This window comes from Neophocaena asiaeorientalis, unplaced genomic scaffold, assembly GCF_003031525.2.
Source record: "Neophocaena asiaeorientalis asiaeorientalis breed wild unplaced genomic scaffold, Neophocaena_asiaeorientalis_V1.1 scaffold388, whole genome shotgun sequence".
NCBI classification, from domain to species: domain Eukaryota; kingdom Metazoa; phylum Chordata; class Mammalia; order Artiodactyla; family Phocoenidae; genus Neophocaena; species Neophocaena asiaeorientalis.
This window is the reverse complement of record NW_020172738.1, coordinates 3,464,040-3,485,956: the sequence shown is the minus strand read 5'-3', so window position 1 is coordinate 3,485,956 and position 21,917 is coordinate 3,464,040. Positions and strand designations below refer to the sequence as shown.

General features: G+C 37.0%; 1 pseudogene; it reads right to left on the bottom strand.

The window, feature by feature from the left end:
- Positions 1-696: 696 nt before the first annotated feature.
- Positions 697-21,917, bottom strand: part of LOC112396714 (60S ribosomal protein L7a-like) — a 31,915-nt pseudogene continuing 10,694 nt past the window's right edge.

Sequence of the window (21,917 nt, the reverse complement as noted above, 5' to 3'; positions counted from 1 at the left end):
GTAGTTCAATATGTAGTTTTTATCAATATAAACTTTAGATATGCATCTATCTTTTATATTTGTATCTTGCATTTTGAAGACATATTAAAAAGTAGAAACAATCTCCATTATATTACCTTTTACCCATATCAAATGCTCTGTAAATATTTATTAATTTATTCAACTAATACTTTTAATTGGTTAATTCTACTGTTTTCTCTTCAGTTTTAAAGGGTATGGGTTCAGTTACATATCAAAGAGTTCATTTTCACTGGTAGGGAACATATCACATTACTGGGCATTTTGTGGAATTTATACCACATAGTAAAATTTAATTTCCTTTAGTCTAGGACAATTTCAAGGTATAATGGAAATAATGAACTGGAAACTCAACAGGCCTGGGTTTAAATCACCCCTTTTCATTTTACCAGCTAAAAGACCTTGAATAAGTTATATAATTTCTCAGAGCCTGTTTCTCCACTTTTTAAATGGAGATAATAATATTTACAAGGTCATTTTGACATTATACATAGTGGTGAGCACATAGTTCTTGTTCAATAAATATATTTTCTTCCTATTTTCACACATCCTGGGGATCAGCCAATTATCTGTTTATTTAGCCTTTTCAAATGATCTTAATTTATTCTTTCTTTTTTTTTGAAGGAATTTTTTTTTTTTTTTTTTACTTTTATGTATAGAAAACTCAATAGTGTATACTTAGCTCAGTTTGATGGCCAGTTCTTTGACCTTTGCCTTTTCCAGCTTGGCAATGCAAGCCACCAACTTTGGACCCAGGATGTTGCCTCCTCAGTGATGGCGGATTTCATCGTATCTGTCATTGTAATTGGTCCTAATAGCTTCCGCCAGCTTAGCCTGAGGTCCTTTGTCTCCTGAGTTAACTTGTGTGAAGGTGACAGTGGTACAATTCTTCCTGTGGAATGGATCTCCAGCCTGGCCTTCCCTTTGCTAATGTGGTAGGGAACCCCCCATCTTATGCCACAGGGCAGGCAGGAAGACAACCAGCTCGATGGGATCCACATCATTTGCAATCACCACCAGCTAAAGCTTCTTCTCCACCAACGTAGTGACCGTATTAACCCCTGCTGGAAGGATAGGTGGCCCCTTTGTGGGGACATTCCCTTTGCCGGCAGTTTTCTCCTTAGCCTGAGCCAGCAACCTCTGCTTCTTCTTTTGCTTCATATCTGGTCTGCACTTGTGGGCCAGCTTAAGCAGTTGAGTAACTCTTTGGTGGCCCAAGGCCTGGGTGAACTGGCTAATCAAGGGAGGCACTTTCAGCCACTTACAGAGGATAGCTCTTTGCCGCTGCAGCCAGATGTGGTCAGGCCATTTGACAAAGCGGGTGAGGTCCCTTTGGGGCTGATGTCCTGTCCTGATATGTAAAGGGCAACACTATGAGTGATGCTCAAGTTCCTTGTCAAGTTCGTGTTTAGGACCACTCAGAAGGGTATAAGTGTATCAGTGACCTAGGTGGTTTAAGATGCCATCACAATTCTGAATTATTCTTAAATTTCTTAGATTGAAAAAATTCTGGTGGATCTTTGAAAACTAGGCCAACACACACTTGCCAACTTAGAGCTGCTCCTCAAAGTACAGGCAGACCTCATTTTATTGGGCTTTGCTTAACTGCACTTTGCAGATTGCGTGTTTTTTACAAATTGAAGATTTGTGGCATCGCTGCATGGAGAAAGTCTGTCAGTGGCATTTATCCAATAGCATTTGCTCATTTTGTATCTCTGTGTCACATTTTGGTAATTCTTGCCATATTTCAACCTTTTTCATTATTTTTATATCCTATGATTTTCTAGAAAGAAAAGTAAAAAAAAAATTCCTACAAAGAATCAGGAACTCAAGTGACTTTAGACTCCTCAATAGCAACAAAAGGAACAAGAAAACAATGATATCATGACTCTACAATGCCGAAGAAAAGTTAATTCCAACTGTGTATTCTATATTCCAACTACCTATCATCTGCCAGGGTAGCATAAAGCATATTTTCTTACTGCAAGTTCCCAGAACATTTACTTCCATTACATTCTTGCTAAAGGGGCTGCTGGAAGATGATTTCCACCTTAAAAAAGAGCAGACCAAGAAAAAAAGATGATGAGGGATTCATAACAGAAAAGATACAACCCAGGAGGGAAGTGATGAAAGTCTTCAAGATAATGGTGGAGGGAGATCTCAGGGAGAGAACTGTGCCCCAGACATAGACATTCCTGGAGCAGTGTGACACAGGGAACAGACATGTGGAGGGCTGTCCGCTCCATGCCCTCTGTAGAGAAGCCATCTTTAATCTGATCAAATTACTGGAGGATGTGCTCCACACCAAGAGAGTAAATCAAGAAAGAGCAAGGCATAACATCCAGAAAACAGCATCAAACTCCAGATTAGTAAATTCCAAGGACAATAGTTCAGATAAGATGTAACCTGATGATAGCATTCAGAAGACCTGGAGCAAAACCAGCCCAGAGAGAACAAAGAAGTCTCCAGGGGAAGAAAAGTCTGGGTAGATCAACTGATCTCATTGACCTTACAGAGAACTGTCCTGTGGAGATATTAGGAGGTCAGAAGAATTAGCAAGAAGTGCAAAGATAACCTGATAAGTGAAAAAAACAAAGCAACTACTTCAATCTCAAGAAAGACGGAAAGTAAAACAGGAAAACATCATGATCCACTGGATGTTCGACCGTGAATAATATTTGCAAAGGCATCAAAGAAACGCTGGATATTCATTTAACTAAAAATTATAATATAACTCTATTAGGAAGGGGGTAAAGAGAAGTGGGGGTGGGATGGCAGTGTAAAAGAGCTAACATAAGAGGAAATCAATATGAGATTATATGCACATATGATCTAGATAGATATCTGTATGTTCCAATAGGGACTTGAGGAAGAGGAGAGAGAAAGAGAGGAGACCTGGGAGCTAGCGGGTATGATGTCCTCCCCTCGAACATAAATTTCACAGAGCATCAACATCAGACAAGGCCATTCTGTGCCTGTGATGGATCAAACCAAAAACAAAACCACTCCATAATCACATCTGAACACAGACAGAACGTGAGGATTGTTCAAGCCACAGAATGACCAGACTCCCCCTTCCTGCTTAATATGAGTGATCACTGCCTCTTTACTATTTAGCTCTAGCCTCACTCTAGTCTCCCCTTCTTCAAGATACAATTTATGATGATAGCCATAGAATTGCCCCTGCTTGCAGATAGCATCCAATCCAGAGCAAAGACCCACTTCCTTAAACCTTCCCTCAAATCACCTAATACAAGCTCAAATCCTGTGAGTTTAATTAACACCCACTTAGTCGAACTTCCCACAGATGGTGTGGGGTCTCCCTCATGACAATGAATAATAAACCAACTCTTTCAACCACAAGTGTGTTCTGGTGGTCTTTGGTGGGCGAGCCTTTCCTTATAGGAAGTATGGGGAGGGAAAACACTGGGTTTTGTTAAAATTCTTTTAGTACTTTTGGAATGTGAAAGTATATAGGCATGCTACTTTGATAAAATACAAGTTAATTTTTAAAAACCTTATCACATGTTACTTACCAAGGTGGGAAAGCATATGCATATGCTGGCTGATGGGGGGATTGTAATTGTTTTAAGAGGTGTCATCTTAAGAAGAAGGTCCAATAATTTCCAGTGATGCTGAAAATAACTGGAATGATAACAATTCTCCCTGGTCCATAAAGGACAACCGTTTTAGACTCTGGGTCTGGTCAGCAGCAATAGGAAGGGGTTAACCTGTAGGAGAATTGAAACTGAATCCCTTTCACTTGCTGCGCTTTGCAAAGACCAGATATTAAAGGAAGAGAAAGATGAGTATGGTTATTCCACAAAATTTGGATCACTGCTTAAAATAAGCTTGCCAGTATTTATTCATTAGTGATCCATGAAAATAAAGTACACACTTTAAAAGCCTAATTTAACATGTCAAGCATTGGATGCACAAAGAAATGGATACAGTTTAAAAGTATCTGGTATGTGGCAATTTGGGTTGATCTCTAATTCACACTTTGTTTCTAAAAGTCCATCTACTTCTGTGGCTAATGTTAGTGGTTTCTTTTAATTACAGATTCTGATTCCTGGAGGTAATTAGAATGGCCCGATATTTTTTAGCTGACATTAAAGCCTCTCTTAAATAACAGAGGGAAAATGGAGCCACCCAGCAACATAATCATGATCCAAATAATCCCTAAAAGGCTTCTTAGTATCGAGGCGCATGAGTCAAACAGAGCCACAATGTTTAAATCTGCCAGGATGTCATAAACAGACTTTAAGGGGAAATCCCAAATATTAATTTCAATCAACCAGTTTCAATAACTTTCAACACATTGTCAATCCTGTTTTATTTATTCCCCCCACCCACTTCTCCTATAGCCCCAGAATAGTTAGAAGCAAACACATGACACCATATCATTTCATCTATAAACATTTAAGAAAACACCTATAGAAAGATAAAAGCACTTCCTTTTTTTTAAGCATAAACACGATATCATTGTTGCACAAAATCACCGCCAATAAACTTGTAATATCCTCAAATACCCAGTCAGTGTTCAAATTTCTCCCAAATATCTCATAAATATTGTCACATAAATGTTTATACAGTTCATACTTTTGAATTGGGATAAAAAAATTCCACACATGGCATTTGGTTGGTATATCTCATAAGTCTCTTTCAATTCTATCAGTCTCTCCCTCTTTCGTTTTCCTGGGTGCAATTGATTATTTGAAGAAACCAGGTTTTTTGTCTTGTAGAATTTCTGTACTCTGGATGTTATTTTTTGAACCAATGTAGTGTTTTTTTTTTAAATGTTCTCTCCCCCCATACACCCCTCCAAGACTTTAAGACTTTTTAAAGGTTAAGATTAAGCAGTGGATTCGGGTGTTGTCAGCTTGATTCATCCATTATAAAGGTTCCCATCTAATGAATGCTGGAGAGGGTGTGGAGAAAAGGGAACCCTCTTACATTGTTGGTGGGAATGTAGATTGATACAGCCACTATGGAGAAAAGTATGGAGGTTCCTTTAAAAACTAAAAATAGAGTTACCATATGGCCTAGCAATTCCACTACTGGACATATATCCAGAGTAAACTCTAATTTGAAAAGATACATGCACCCCAATATTCATAGCAGCACTATTTACAATAGCCAGGACATGGAAGCAACTTAAATGTCCATCGACAGATGAATGGATAAAGATGAGGTGTGTACACACACACACACACACACACACACGCACAATGGAATACTACTCAGCCATAAAAAAGAATAAAATAATGCCATTTGCCATGCTATTCCTGGCTTATCTTGTCCATTTTATGTCCCAGACCTGGAATCAGCCACTCTCCACAGTGTTTCTGTTTCTTGTGGAGACAAATGACATTTAGAAATCACAATCTGGATTCAACAGGTGTTCCTTGCTACAGATTGACCATTGTTTCCATGCTTTTTTAGTGGACAAAGATAAGCAAAAAAATCATAAAAATGTATCCTGAATTCATACTATTATTTCCAATTCAGATTTAGGATTAACTAGTTTTTACTTCATTTTGATCTTATGTCTTTTTTCCCTTATACTGAAAATCTTGGTTCCTAATAGCATTAATGTAATTACTCATTTGCTATATCGTGTGTATGTGTGTGTGTGTGTGTGTGTGTGTGTGTTTCAGATTCTCTTTTAGAGTCATTTATATTTACATGTTTTAGAGTCATTTGTATTTACATGTTTAGAGTCATTTACATGTTTAAATATATTTAATGATATATGACAAACCAGCTAACTCAAACATATATGTGTATGTATATATATATGTATGTATATGTGTGTATATATATATATGTATGTGTGTGTGTGTGTATATATATATATGTATGTACATATACCTGAATCACTGTGCTACACACATGAAACTAGCACAACATTGTAAATCAACTCTACTTTAATTTTTAAAAGATGGAATCAAAAGACTGCAGGTGGGGCATGCCATCTCCTATATATATATATATACATACACATTCCTCCTGAAGTCTAATTTTACAGAGATTCCAGATAAGGAGCAGAAACCTCATTTCACAGAGAGGCTATTGCATAGAAATTTTGTCATTTCTATGAAAAAAATTAAAAGTCTGAAACTCGATAAAAGATACAGATGTGCCTGTCCAGATTCCAAGCTGGATGACCAGGACGGGTGATCTTTTTTCAGGTTAACATGAGAGGGACAAGAAGGTTAGGAAAATTCACAGTAAAATTTTTTTTAACTGTCTTGAGAAAGATGACCAGTGAGATGGGTATGGACTATTCTCAGTGATGTCTGAAAATTTCAGAATTAAGTGTAGTAGAATGAGTTAGCTGAATAGAGAGTAGTAGAAAGGGGATATTTGACATTGAGATTGAGTGGTGATAGTACAATATCTAGGATATAACACTTTTAGTGCAGGGCCATGGTATGGTGATTGGAAAGGTACGAGGGCTAAAGAAGTCAAGGAAATGGGAATCCAGGTTTGGGTGGATCATCTATGCAGATATTGATATCTTTAAGCTGGGGTGTGATCAACTCAGGGAGTGTTTCAATTGAGATGTAGGAATAGAGTATTAGAATTTCTACTTATACCTGACAATATCCTTTCAAGATTCCTTTCTAGTGCATGCCTTATGTTGTACACTATAGTACAATACACTTTGTAGAGGGACTGATTTACATGAACAAGCAGCCAATTAAAGATTGGAGCTGACTGGACCCTGCAATCTCTTCATAGTGGCTAAATTATACTCCATGGTATGGCTATGCTACCATAAATGTAACTCATTCCTTCTTAAGAGAATATTTGGTTTGTTTCTAATAAAAACAAAAATAAACAAATGGGACCCAATTGAGCTTAAAAGCTTCTGCACAGCAAAGGAAACCATCAACAAAATGAAAAGACAACCCACAGAATGGAAGAAAACATTTGCAAATGATACAACCGACAAGGGATTAATGTCCAAAATATACAAGTAGCACATGCAGCTTTATGTCAAAAAGCAAACCATCCAATCAAAAAATGGGGGGAAGATCTAAATAGACAGTTCTCCAAAAAAGACATACAGATGGCCAAAGAGCACAGGAAAAGATGCTCAACATCACTGATTATTATAGAAATGCAAATCAAAACTGTAATGAAGTGTCACCTCACACCAGTCAGAATGGCCATCATCAAAAAGTCTACAAACAATAAATGCTGGAGAGAGTGTGGAGAAAAGGGGACCCTCCTACACTGTTGGTGGGAATGTAAATTGGCAGAACCACTATGGAGAACAGTATGGAGGTTCTTTAAAAAGCTAGAAGTGGAACTATCATATGATCCAGCAATCCCACTCCTGGGCATATATCCAGAAAAAAACCCATAATTTGAAAGAATACATGCACCCCAATGTTCATTGCAGCACTATTTACAATAGCCAAGACATGGAAGCAAGCTAAACGTCCAGAGTACAGAGTAATAGATAAAGAAGATGTAGTATATATACAATGGAATATTACTCAGCCATAAAAAAGAATGAAGTAACGCCATTTGTAGCAACATGGATGGACCTAGAGATTATCATACTGAGTGAAGTAAGTCAGACAGAGAAAGACAAATATCGTATGATATCACTCATATGTGGAATGTAATTTTTAAAAAAGAGATACAAATGAACTTATTTACAAAACAGAGGCAGACTTATAGATATTAAAAACAAACTTATGGTTGCCAAAGGCGCAACGTGGAGGGGAGGGATAATCAGGAGCTTGGGATGAACACACGCACATTACTTTATGAAAGACAGATGACCGACGGGGTCCTAATGTACAGCACAGAGAACTCTACTCAATATTCTGTGATAACCTGTATGAGAAAAGAACCTAAAAAGAATGATATGTATGTGTATAACTGAATCACTTTGCTGTAGACTCTTTATGAAAGACAGATGACCGACGGGGTCCTAATGTACAGCACAGAGAACTCTACTCAATATTCTGTGATAACCTGTATGAGAAAAGAACCTAAAAAGAATGAATATATGTATGTGTATAACTGAATCACTTTGCTGTAGATCTGAAACTGACACAACATTGTAAATTAATTATACTCCAATAAAATTAAAATATTAAAATTAAAAACAAATATTTGGTTTGTTTCCAATCTTCAGTATTATAAAAATGGTAAAATAAACACTTTTCTTACATATTTTTCTGCAGAGCTATTCAATTAGGAAAAATTCTTAGAAACAGAATTAGTGGGTGGGAATTTATGGATTTCAAAAGTATATTATTAGCTAAATTGGTACATATAATTGGAAAAAATAATCTCATTGCCAAAATATCACTGAAAATTCTAATTGACTTTGTATTTTATGAAAGTTCTTATCAAGTCATAAATAAAAGAAAATTGATTAATATGAGAAGGGCAGAGAAAAAATTTCATCAACACAAACACTGATGTACCTGATTTTAGGAAACCTAGAGAAATAAATATTTTGTGTCATTGATTCTACTTTTCATTTTTAATGATTCACACTTTCCTAATATTTTCTTTTATATATCTATTTTGTTATATAGACTTATTTGTGTGACTCAACTAAGTGGCCAATTTATGGCTCCAGAATTATGGAAATTTCACTAAGCAGAACAGAAACAAGAAACTGGCTTTCCCTTTGCCACTCTTTTCTCTCATAGTATCTGGGAAGAAAGTACCATAAAAGATAACACGAGGTATACCTTGTCAAATTCAAGGTAGCTAACTGATTCCTTAAACAACAAGAACAAATACCACCAAAAGCCCTCAGTCACATTTTCATTATTATTATTTTACAATTTTGCCATTTGATTTTTTACTTCTTGACACTGGTCAATGTTACTACATAATTTCAATTCATTGCTTCAGTTTCCAGATCTGGAAAACTCACACGAGATTTAGTTGGAGAATCAATGACATTCAACTTTAGTATCAAGCTGACTGCTAACAAAATTGTCAGAAATGGCGTTTCCTATAGAGGAGGAACCATTCCACTCATTCATGTAATAGAATGAGAATTAGCTTCTGTTTATGTCTTTAATTAGCCATGTTCTCTTCTTCTAGACTGACAATGAACAAAGGAAGAAACAGAAATCTGATCATGCAGATGAGAACAAAAGAGTGCTTTTTAAAACATACTAACTAAGTGATGGAATTCCTGTGGTTAAAGTCATAAATGGTCCCCAGAGACGCCATTGACAATCGCTGTTTTGACTGAATGGAGTCCTTCAGTCAATGCATTCTGTTTTAGTTGTCTTTTTTTTGTTTTTTAATTACCTGATTCACTGTTTTTGTTGTGGTCCCATGAGACTTTGCCTTCTCCTGTGGAATTTTCCTGAGGAGAGTCTCATGAGATGACATTTCTTCTAATTAGATTTCTTGGCTGTTAGAGATTATTATGCTAGAAAACCCCCATTCTTTCCTCCCTCTTCCCTTCTCCATTACTACTATCCTGTTCTTGTGTTTTTATTTATGCAAGATGCAAGCCAGATATTATATTAATAAGAGAGCTGATTTTCCTCAAGGAGCTATTCATTAGCATAGAATAGAATTGCAACCCTTTTGCAATTTCTGGGAATTCTTTAAATTCTTTCCATACTTTTTTTTCATTTTAAGTAGTAAATTTTGGAAGATACACTTGAACTACTTCTGTTTACTGTGAATGTTGATGGAGATTTGGAGTTTTCACAATTAAATTTTAAAATTGAAGAGAGAATTAAAATCAGGAACTGTATCTTATAAACATAGGTAGCATATCACATTTGATGTGTGTAAACTTTTTGAAAACTTAATTAAATGGAACAAAGGTGCCATATCAGAGCAAGGGAGTATCTTACACAATGAAGTCCAGATCCTTTGTTATTTGAGATATATACATTAAAATACATAGAATTAGATGATATTTTTATTTCTGTCACAAATGCTATTTTATTAAATGAATAATATTAAAACAAAAAATAAAGACCTTCTTATACTCTTCAGATGAATACATCTTCTAGGGCACAAAAATATTTTTTTTAAAGACCACAGTTATATTCATTATGATTCCAAAAATAATCTCTTAAAACAGACATGAGATCCTTAAACTCCCAAACATCCCAGGAACACTCAATAAAAGTTTTGGAAATCTTTTTTACATCCTCAGAAGACTTATTTTGTGTCTTCTTTCCTTGCTGGTTTAGGTTCTGTAACTTAACTGACCAGACAAAAGAGGTCATCTGAAGTCTATGACCACAGGGGTAAGACTTGAACCTGGGGAGCAATGCAGTACTTCTCCCTTTCAACAGGTTGTCCAGGCACTCATAACCTGTATTATTCATAAGTTGAAGCACCACTTTGGTTTGTATGCACAGCATATTTTTAAATCAAAATGTATGGACAGCCCCAGCAAACACTGCTTGCTCCTCTAGCGCTATAGCAGGTAGGAGTCGATAAGACTCATCCCTGACTTAATTAAGCCAACTCTAGTGGTAGTTATCTGCAACTAAAAATAAAGTCCTCACTGTCTCAAGAGCTACCAGACTTTTTATCTTATGTCTGGTTGTGCTAGCAACCACAGAGGTGGGGTGGACACTCTCTTTGCTCATCATGGGCCCTTCCATACCATTATCCCTTGGTCATCCTTAAAAACCTCAGCTTTTTTTTTTTTGATTTGATTTGATTTGATTTGATTTTTTAACATCTTTATTGGAGTATAATTGCTTTACAATGGTGTGTTAGTTTCTGCTTTATAACGAAGTGAATCAGGTATACATATGCATATGTCCCCATATCTCTTAAAACCTCAGCTTTGACCTCCTGTCTGTCCTCCTTAAACACTTTTTGCTTTCCAGGACTCTAAACTCTGCTGTTCTTCCCACTTCACTGGCTGCTCCTTCTCAGTCTCCTTTGCTGATTTGTCTTCATCTCTCTGACCTCTTATTATTAGAGTCCTCCAGAGTTCAGGCCTTGGACATCTTCCCTAACTACTGCATTCCTTTGGTACTATCACCCTGGCCCATCTTTACATGCTGACTCCAAAATTTAGACCTTCACTCTGTACTTCTCCCCTGAATGCTAGACTTGTATATCCCATTGGCCACTCCACACTGCCACTCCGGTGTCTAGAGGCTTTGCAATAACATGCTTTAAACATCACCCGACTTCTCACACTTCTCACCTCCTCTGCTGATGCCACCCAAGTTCAAGTTATGACTATCTCTCCCTTGGACAATTACAATAGACTCCCAACCAGTCTCCTTAAGGATCTATTTCTGTCCTGCAGTCTATTCTCGACACTAGAGCCAAAGTGATCATGATAACAAATAAGATAAATTATGTCACTCATCAGTTCATATCTTCCCATATCTTTCCAGCTCACTCAGAGAGAACTCCGATATATTTACACTGACCAAGAAGACCTGACCTCATCCACTGGAATTTTGCTGACCTGAGCTCATATCCCCTCACCCCTCACCTGACTTCAGTCACACTGGCCTCCCTGATGTTATCCAGATGCCCCTTGCCAGGGACTCTCCCACCTCAAGTCTTTTGTACATGTTTCTTTCTCTGCCTGAAGTGCTTCTCTGCCAATGTCTATGTGGCTTGCTTCCTCATCACCGTACCATCCTACTTCATTTCTCTTCAATGCACTTGTTGCCATGTGGTGGATCAGACATTTCATTTACTTATTTTACTTATTTCCTGCCACCCCCTAGACACAAAAATTTAAACTCTGTAGGGGCGGGAATTTTTGCCTTTGTTGTTCACTGATGTTTCCATATCCCCAAAATAGTACCTGGCAACACAGTGCTTACTCAATAAATAAGTGTTGAATGAATGAATTTCAGATAGCCTTGAAATCATAGATACTACCATTCAATCTGTTGGCAAACATAAAATGACAACCTAGAGCATATTCCTTAAGTTGTGTCTTCAGTACTATGGTGGACAAATATACAGAATAACTGCCTTCAAAAGAATTATAAGAAGTTATATTCTACTTTGGGGTTTTAGACACATCTGTATAGAACACAAACAAGCCAGTGTAAGGACAACACATAAGATAAGAATCACAATTGCTTCTGTATCGCTGCTATCTTTTGAGACAGGACATACATCAATAAATACATCATTCTAAAACCTATTTTTTTAAAAGCAAGTTCCACCTCTATTTGTTTGTCAGGAACAAATTCACACATCAACATACAGGTGGACCACAAAATAAATATTTGTTCAAATTTCATTTATTCAAACAGTTATTCAAAAAACAGATTCTGTGAGCCTCTCACGTACCAGATACTGCCTGAAAGACATAGGCTCTAATTGTGGATGAGAAGGGCCAGTAACTTGCACTTACAGAGCTTATCATGATTTGCTTGGGCTTTGACCTAACAGATGAAGGAAAACTGGAAAGTTTTCTTTATTCTTGTATGCCACAGAAGCATGCTTCCCCTTATACCTGGAATTCCTTCAACATCAATTTGCCAAATATTGGTAAGTTATATGAGGAAGAGGAATAAGGGCACAGGGGCAGTGAAAGACAGTTTGCCTATTTCATGAAAAGTTAAATATATACTTATCATATAACCCAGAAGTTTCAGTCCAGTAGACATGAAAGCAACCACAGAAAGACCTGTACATGGATGTTCAGAACAGCTAAATTAGTAATATCCAAACACTGGAAACAATCCAGTGTCCATCAACAGCTCAATGAGTAACCAAACTGTGGTATAGCCACACAATGGAATAATAATAAGTAATAAAAAGGGCAAACTCTTGATGCATGCAACAATTTAGGTGGATCTCAAAATTGTCGTGCTAAATGGAAAAAAAAGGTACAAAGAGAACGGTATAATTTCATTTATATAAATTCTAAAAAATGCAAATGAATCCATAGGAACAGAAAGCAGATCATTGCCTAGAGACATAGATGAAAGAAAGTGAGGGGCTTCCCTGGTGGCGCAGTGGTTGAGAGTCCGCCTGCCGATGCGAGGGACACGGGTTCGTGCCCCGGTCCGGGAAGATCCCACGTGCCGCCGAGCGGCTGGGCTGGGCCCGTGAGCCATGGCCGCTGAGCCTGCGCGTCCGGAGCCTGTGCTCCACAGCAGGTGAGGCCACAACAGTGATAGGCCTGCGTACCGCAAAAAAAAAAAAGTGAGGACTGCAAAAGGGCTCAAGGAACATTTTAAGAGAGATGGAAATATTTGTTATCTTCATTGCGGTCGTGTTTTATGGGAGTATACACCTACCAATGTTCATCAAACTGTGCTCTTTAAATACGTACTTTTTCTTGTACAAAAGTTATACCTCAATAAAGTTATTTTTAAACATAGGCATACCATACAATTTATCAAAAAAAAATTTTGGAACTACATCTTCCTCCAAGAAAAAGCACTGGCTGAAGCACCTAGCAGTGTTTGGTACATAGTGGTGCTAAATGCTAAATGCAAAAAATAAATATTTATAAGTAACTATTAGCACTTACATAATGCTTCCTATCTATCAGTAACATTTGTTAATTTAATTAAGCTAATAACAAGTCTATAAAGCCATCTTTATTATTAAAAATTTTTAAAGAAATACTGTACAATTGTCCTCTATTTTAGGTTAGGACACTGAGAGCTTAGTCCTCAAGGTTCTCCAGCTGGTGAGTTGCAGAACTGAGACTCCAATGCATGCAGTCTGTCTCTAGATGCATGTCTTTAGCTCCCTCAGCATATCACCATAGAAGAAAGGAAAGAAGGAATTAAAGAACTCAGAGAAGAGAGGCTTCTCTGTGTGCTTGGCAGTCAGAGAAGTCTTTTGAAAAAGACAGGATGTTTGCTGAGCTTTGAAAGATAAGGAAGCTCTGGAAAAGGAAGAGAGTGGATGTGCATCTCAGACAATGTAGATGCTGCCAGGCATGAAAGGGCCTGAGAAAGTATTTGTCCAGTTTCTGGTGACATTCTTTACAGGGTGAGTTAGATCAAATTCCACTGACATTTTATCTTATAAATATTGCATGCAGGCTAGAAATAGCCAAGTCAGTGGCGAAGAAGGACAAGGGGAGGTGATTTCTCCCCTGACAGAGGTCCCAGGGCAGGAAAGGAGCAGAAGATGGAGATAGAGCTGACTGTTTAATGATGAATGTGGCAATCTTTTTCTTTAATGTGCAATATTATATGACTGAGAAAAGGGGAAATGATGAGCCTTGGCTTCTCATACCGACAGGGAAAAGGAAATATTGCTTTCACAGGGTCATGTGCCCACACCCAAACTGGTTGTCAGAATTAGGATTTAATAACAATAAAAATATTGCTCTTGTGATTTGACCATGCTGGTGAAGATGATGTTAACCAGACATTCAGGAGGACAGATGCAGTGCATACATTCACAACTAAAGAAACCAAGAGACGTCTTTCACACCAGAGAACAACTATGAGGAAAGGGCAGGCAGAGGAAGGGAAGGTCACACAAGGTGGCTGAAGAAGCAGAGAGGACCAGATGCAGATCTTGAAAAAGCTCACAAAGCAAAACCAACAACTGAAGAATGGAAGGAGGAGAGCAGACTTGTGGTGGAGGTGGAAGCTGCCCTGAATCCACGCTGATACAAAGAGGATAAAAGAAAAGTGGACAGTGAGCGACATCACGCAGATACACCCTACTTGTAGGAAGTGGTCTGCCAATGGAGAAGTGAGAGGAGACAAACACTGCATGATGAGCAATGCTGCAGCTACCAATCTGAGGGATTGGGAAGAATAGCACTAAGTTCACTCTCATATAAAATTATACATCATAAAAGAATTTCTGCTAGCCTAAAACATGGCTAGTGCCCTTATTCCCATGAGCCTCCTGAAAATGGTAGGTCGAGGAGTAATTTAACTTATATATGAGCAATGATCAAAAAAGTACCCACCTAAAAGCGTATTCAAAACAATTCTCAACAGACTATTAGTGGAGGAAATTCAGCAGCACTTTAAGAGTACAATAATACAAAATAATCTAGCGGTCTTTATTCTTGTACTATAAGTATGGCTCACTGATAAAAATATATTAACATAATTCACTATAATAATTTGTTCAAAAGTAAAAATTTCAACACCCATTATTTGTGAGAAAAAAATTTAAACCATGGTAAGAGAAAGATAAGCCTTTAATGTCTTTGTCAAACTAAAGGCCTGAATTATACAAAGTGAGAAGCAGTGGAAAATTTCCTCTTGAAAACTGAGATGACCACTATCAGTGGAAAAAGAATTGAAGTATAAAAAGTGGAAAGGGGGCTTCCCTGGTGGCGCAGTGGTTGAGCGTCAGCCTGCCGATGCAGGGGACACGGGTTCGTGCCCCGGTCCGGGAGGATCCCACATGCCGCGGAGCGGCTGGGCCCGTGAGCCATGGTCGCTGAGCCTGAGCGTCCAGAGCCTGTGCTCCGCAACGGGAGAGGCCACGGCAGTGAGAGGCCCGCGTACCGCAAAAAAAAAAAAGTGGAAAGGATATGGATACAAGTGTCATCAGTTGCAGATGATATGATCATTTACTCAGAAAACTCAAGAAACTCAAAAAATCATTAGAAGTAATCAAATCAGTAGAATCTATGTATCGGTAGCTATATCTGTATCATATATTAAAACAAGAACCAGTCAGTGTAATGAAAGCAGCAGTTACAAAAAAGAAAGTAAATTATCAAAGACCAAATGTTATAAGAAATATGAAAACCCCATATTAGGAAAACTTTAAAGCACTATTTAGGTACCCAAAGACTTAAAGAAAATATATATCATAATCTTAGATAAGAAAACTCAATGTCATCAAGCTACCAACTCTTTCTAATTTAACCTGTGAATTTATAACTTTCCCAAGAAAATGACTAGGCCTTAAAAAAATAGACAAACAAATTCTAAAGTTGATACAGAAAAATCAACAAGGAAAAATTTCCACATAATATCTGAGTGAGGTTAATGAATTGCATTATAAAGCCTAATGGATTACTATAGTGTCTTATTGTGAATGGATCGATAGATCAAAGAAAGAATATATAAATAGAACCAAATACACGAAGGATTTTGTTTTAGGGTATTTCTATCAGTAGAAAAAATAGAAATTATTTAGTAAATGGTGATGAGGGAATTTGTTAGTCATCTAACCAACACTGAATCACTGTATCACTGCAATAAAATTCAGATGGACCAAAATCTTAAGTGTGAAAAGTAGGACCATGAAATTACAGTTTGTGTGCTAGTAGAAAAGGCATTTCTAAATCAGATACAAAATCCAGGAAAAATAAATGGAAAAGCTGACTATTTTAAATATATAAACCCAAAAATGTCTACATGGTAAAAATTATCATAAAGACAAAGACAAAAATAAAATATAGAAAAGTAATAAACTATGGTCTTTAATGTTTAAAGCACATTATGCTAAGTGAAATAAGTCAGACAGAGAAAGACAAGTACTATATGATTTCACTTATATGTGGACTCTAAAAAGCACTAACAAACAAAAATCCCCTACTTCCTAGATACAGAGAACAGATTGGTGGTTGGTAGTTGCCAGAGGGGTGGGTGAAATGGGTGAAGGGAGTCAAAAGGTACAAACTTCCAGTTATAAAATAAGTCATGGGATGTAATGTACAGCCTAGTGACTATAGTTAATATTACTGTATTGTATATTTGGAATTTGCTAAGAAAATAAATCTTTAAATTTCTCATCACAAGAAAAAATAATTTTGTAACTACATATGGTGATGGATGTTAACTAGACTTATTGTTGTGAATATTTCACAATATATACAAATATTGAATCATTATGTTGTACACCTGAAACGAATATAATGTTATATGTCAATTATATCTCAATAAAAAAAAATTTTTTTAAAGCAATAAGGTATGGCCCTTAACGTTTAAAGAACATTAATACAAATCAATACAAAAATTTCAAAATGTCTAAGTGAATAAATAATTATATATAGTCTTTGGTTGAACCATATACTATTCTAAGCGCTCTACATTACATATACTATCTCACATAATTTCCCAACAATACTACTACTGTACAATACTACTACTATCCCATTTTACATATGAGACAAGTTAAGTAACATGCCCAAGATGACACATATATTGAGTGACAGGACTGGTATTTGAATCCAGGAGAACCGTATTCCAAGTTCAGGGTTTGACCACCATACTACGCTGCCTCACCATGATATAATAATTAGTCTTATAATGAGAATGAGGTAGCTCCCCAGGTAGCCGTTGGAACACTCCTCAGGATGTAAATTTAAATGGAAAAGGCAAAGTTCAGAATATGTATATAGATTCCACCATTAGTGTAAAATAATTAATGGACTATAGACACACACATGTATATACTTACTTCTGCGTAAATTATTCTTGGAAATATACTGAAAAAAAAAAAAGACCTGGTACTTGGAGAGATAACTGGGTAGGTAAGGGTATACAGGAGTAAGGGGGACGTTTTGCGGCATGCTGCTCTATGTTTTTGAAAGTCGTGCCATGTCATGTATTAACCGTTGAAAAAAATTAAATATTTTTCTAAAATAACACATATTTAGTGTTTAGTGCACTGCATGGTTTATTGCAATCACACTCTTTGTAGTGAAAGTGCTTATAAAGAGTGAAATGGCCAAATGTTTACACATAGACAAAGACAGAAGCCTTGAGCTAAACGGCTGTTAACAGCATTTTAGCTTTTCCCCAGTAGCACATAGCCAGTTCAGAGCTGGGTCTAGAGTAGACAGTGAATAAACACTACCCAGGTGCCAGAAAACTCAGTGCCCAACTTAAAGCTGGTCACACTAACTCCCTTAACCCTTAAGTTGACTCATTTGAGTTTTCCTTTCTCCCTTGGTTCTCACATTCTGTGTCTACTATATTCATTTTACTGTTATTTCCTATGTTGTAAACTTCAAATCATTTTGGAGTGACAGATAGACTCTTCATAGTTAGCATATACAAAAGCATAATTTTAAATGTTTGCTTACCAAAGCATTTCCATAAAATGGAACAAGAGAATTTGTTGCTCTCACCAGGCATGGGCACTCACTTTCCATTTAACTTAGTGAAATCACTCACCTGTAACAGTCTGTAATTTGCTGTTTTTACCAAAGCATTTTGTTTCTTTCCAGTGTTTGCGAAGTAGTGAATCAATTCATCTCCCTGAACATGAACTCTAAACTGAATGATCGACCAGTGTGCTCCTTAAAGCTTAACTTGGAAATGATAGTCACTTTCTAAAACCACCACAAAATAACAAGAACCTACCTTAATGCAAAGGCTGAAAAGTAGCGAAGGCTTTGTGGTGCTATTTATAAATTGCTTAAGTTTCTGCCGCCAACCTGACTTTCACGTATTCTCAGGCTGCTGAATTACATCTTTGTACACGGTAAGGAAGCACGTCTAACATTTTTTAGGTAGGGGAGATAAACCCTGTTTGTGAGCTCTGCAGAGAATGAGACTGAACTCAGTACTTGTTTATGGCCCCCAAGATTGTTCACAAAGCCTGAAATGTATCAAATAATTACCTGGTAGCAGTAGAAGCTGGAGCTGTGCTTTGTGTGCTATCTGCTCAAGTCAATTATGACTTCTTTCAAACTGCTCCGTCTCCTTCTGCAAATTGTAGCATATATCTCCATGACAGAAAGGAGGCTCATCTTTCATTTACATTGCAGTTTTTCCAAAGTCTAAAGATAGAAAATCCTGCCTTGACTGATTATAAATAACCCTCCCCTCAGGATATGACTGAGAGACCTAAGGATGTCTGCTTTTCTCCCTCTTCATTGAAAGGGAGTTGCCATTCAATTAGATTGAATTTTCCTTTCATTTTCTATGGATGAGTTTACTTAGTATCTCTGCAGGCACATGGAGACATCCGGGTTGCTGCCTGTCTGGCTACTCAAGGCTGTCGTTTCACCAACCGAGTGGAAGCTTCAGGGTCAAGCTGGGACCGAGTCATTGTATGCAGAGCTTTATAATTTTCCCTGTTGTCCTCATTCTACTTCCTAACCACCAGGAAGCTTATTCCAGGACGCATTCAGACTTGGATCATCTAGGTTGTTCCTTACCCATTAAAACCCAGTCTTGTTTCTCATTCTTTCAGATTTACTAGACATTAGCGACTTACTCCATTCTGGCCAAGGTTAAAGGAAAGAATTAACTGCTCGTCAGCTATACTAACAGAAAGGCCTCTGAGTTGCTTTTTAACAATTAGGGTGTGGAAACCGCTAAACCATTAGAATGACTGCACTCTGGAAATTGAAAAAGACGTTAGAAATTGTGTATTCTCCACATCCCATAGATTAGGAAATTGACGCTCAAAGTAACCACCTACAGAGTTAGTTAGTTGAAGATCTGAAACCAAAACTCAGGTCTCCTTTTCTTTCCATACTGATTTGCTGACTGCAAATCTTCAATAGTTTTTGAGGTTTTGAATTGCAAGATAACCCAAAAGTGAATCATTGCTGTTTGAGTCTCTGGCATATGTCTATCATATAATAAAAGGTATAATATAAAAATAGACTATATATATATATATAAATAGACTATATATCTGTAATTTATGTGTATGTTTCTACAACAGAATAATAGAAGATATCTACTAGATAATAAAGAACATGGAGCATGAGATAAAAATTGTCATGTGTGTTCTTGTGGGTGAAGAGGACTCGTGGGAAGCAGAGTCCTTTCTCTTCATTGGGGTGTGCCATACAAAGATATTTACACTATGGATCATCCCCTTTTATTTTAACCAGATAAAATTGGTTTGAAATAACCAACATGTTTATTTTTGAAAAGAGAATTTGTTACCTTCTCCAAGCATCAACACTAAGGCTGTCCACTCACTCTGTGAAATCGTTCACCTGTAATAGTCACGATTTGCATTTTTACAAGGACTGGAAGAGGAAATATCACAAAAGGCTTAGCTTCTTCTTAGGGAGGGCAGAAGAGTGACAATTTAAGAACATAGACTTTAGTGTTAAATAGACGTTGTTTTGAGTCCCAGTTGTGCTATTTATTAACTAAGACATCTTGAAATTTTCTTCTGTAGGATTGCATTGTTGGTGAAAGAGTCATCATAAAGAAAACCACTTTGTAGAAGTTTTCTAAAGATGAATGAGGTAACGAATGAAAGTGCTTAGCTCTTTGTCTGAGTCATAGTAAGCCCTGAATGAATATAACATATTCTAACCAAAGGGGCCGTGGGAAAGGGAAGGAGCTGTTCCAGGTTTGTTTAGGTGGTAGGGAGTATTGGAGAAAGGAAGCTGTCTTGAATATATATAATAGGACAATAGCAGATGGGGCCCTAGAATGTCATGTCTAGTGTCAGTAATAGATAAGTCATCTCCAAAATCATCCTGAATCCTTACTAACTGATCTCTAGTCATTTTACATAGCTTCTCATCAGTGCATTTTCCCATACAGTCCAGACTACCTGAAATGCTTTCCACTTCTCATTGCCACCCCAGCTCTCGTGGTAAGACTATTTTTTTATTTTTTATTTTTGGTCACGCCAGGGCAGCTTGCGGGACATTAGATCTCTGACAAGGGATCAAACCCATGCCCCCTGCATTGGGAGCGTGGTCTTAAACCCTGGACTGCCAGGGAAGTCCCTCATGGTAAGGTTACATATTCTTCAGTCTCCGATCATCCTCCTGTTTCCAAGTCCATCTCCTCAGTGAACTCAGCTCTTTAAGGGAAGAGGCTATGGCAATTATAGAGGTTTTAATGTTATGCATATTTTTATTCCTAAGATTTAGAAGAGTATCTGATATATAATAGGTATCCAAACATTATTTGATGAATAAATGTATGAATGAACCACTCACTGCTCAGCCTACCTGGATTAGAACCCCTGGAAAAATTCTGCTGGCATCCTTCTTTCTAAAGTGAAGAGCTATCCCATTTGCTCTTGAATGGGTGTGACCAAGCACTGGGTATTCTGAGTGTCTATTTTTCCAACAAGTATACCTCCCCAAAAACAATAACAAAAAAAAAAAATTAAAAGCAAAAACTGGATGGTCACCTTTTTCACTGAATGTGACAAAGTGGTGTATTCTAAGAAACAACTCTTTCTAATAACCCAGTCAAAGTAGAAAAAGAAATCTAGTGCCTAACCAAGTTCAAGGACAAACTCTACTAAGTCTCCAAAGTTCATCCACTTATTTAGATGGACTGTGTACTATATAATACTATTGTAGCACTGTCAAATTTCTTGGATCTAATAATGTTCTCCATCTTCTAATACATTTATAACTGCAAGTCTATTCCTAGAGACTTCTTTACCATTTTGAGTAAGTTCCTCATCTACGCCATGGCTCAATATTCTCATCTATAAAACAGACATAATAAAAGAGCCTATTATGTCTTCATAGGGAGGGTCTGAGGAAGAAATTAGTGATAAAAGTAAGACATTTAAAACAGCACAATGGACAATTAATAAAAGTTAAATATGATTATATTAAAATATTTTACATTAATTTAGGGGATTTTATGGTTATAGTTACATAATTAAAGGTGTGTAAATAAGTGATTCTTGTAAACATTGGAAAACCCCTCCAAGAACTGAAGAAATTTACTTTAAAAATAAACATTGTACTCTTACATTCCCTCATACGTTTTGGATGACTTATCAGAAAGTGCATTTTCTGGATTAAGAGGTGTGGGACAGGAGGTCTTCCTTTATGTGAATATTTCAGTCTACCAATGGCCCCCTAATACCTTACTCTTTCTTTCTCTTATACTTCTTCCATTTTCTCTTCTTACATTTCTACCCCACATGCTAGTGTGGAATTAAAATTCTATATGATCATCATTAGTGTATAGGAATACAAGAGATTTCTGTGCATTAATTTTGTATCCTGCTACTTCACCAAATTCATTGATTAGCTCTAGTAGTTT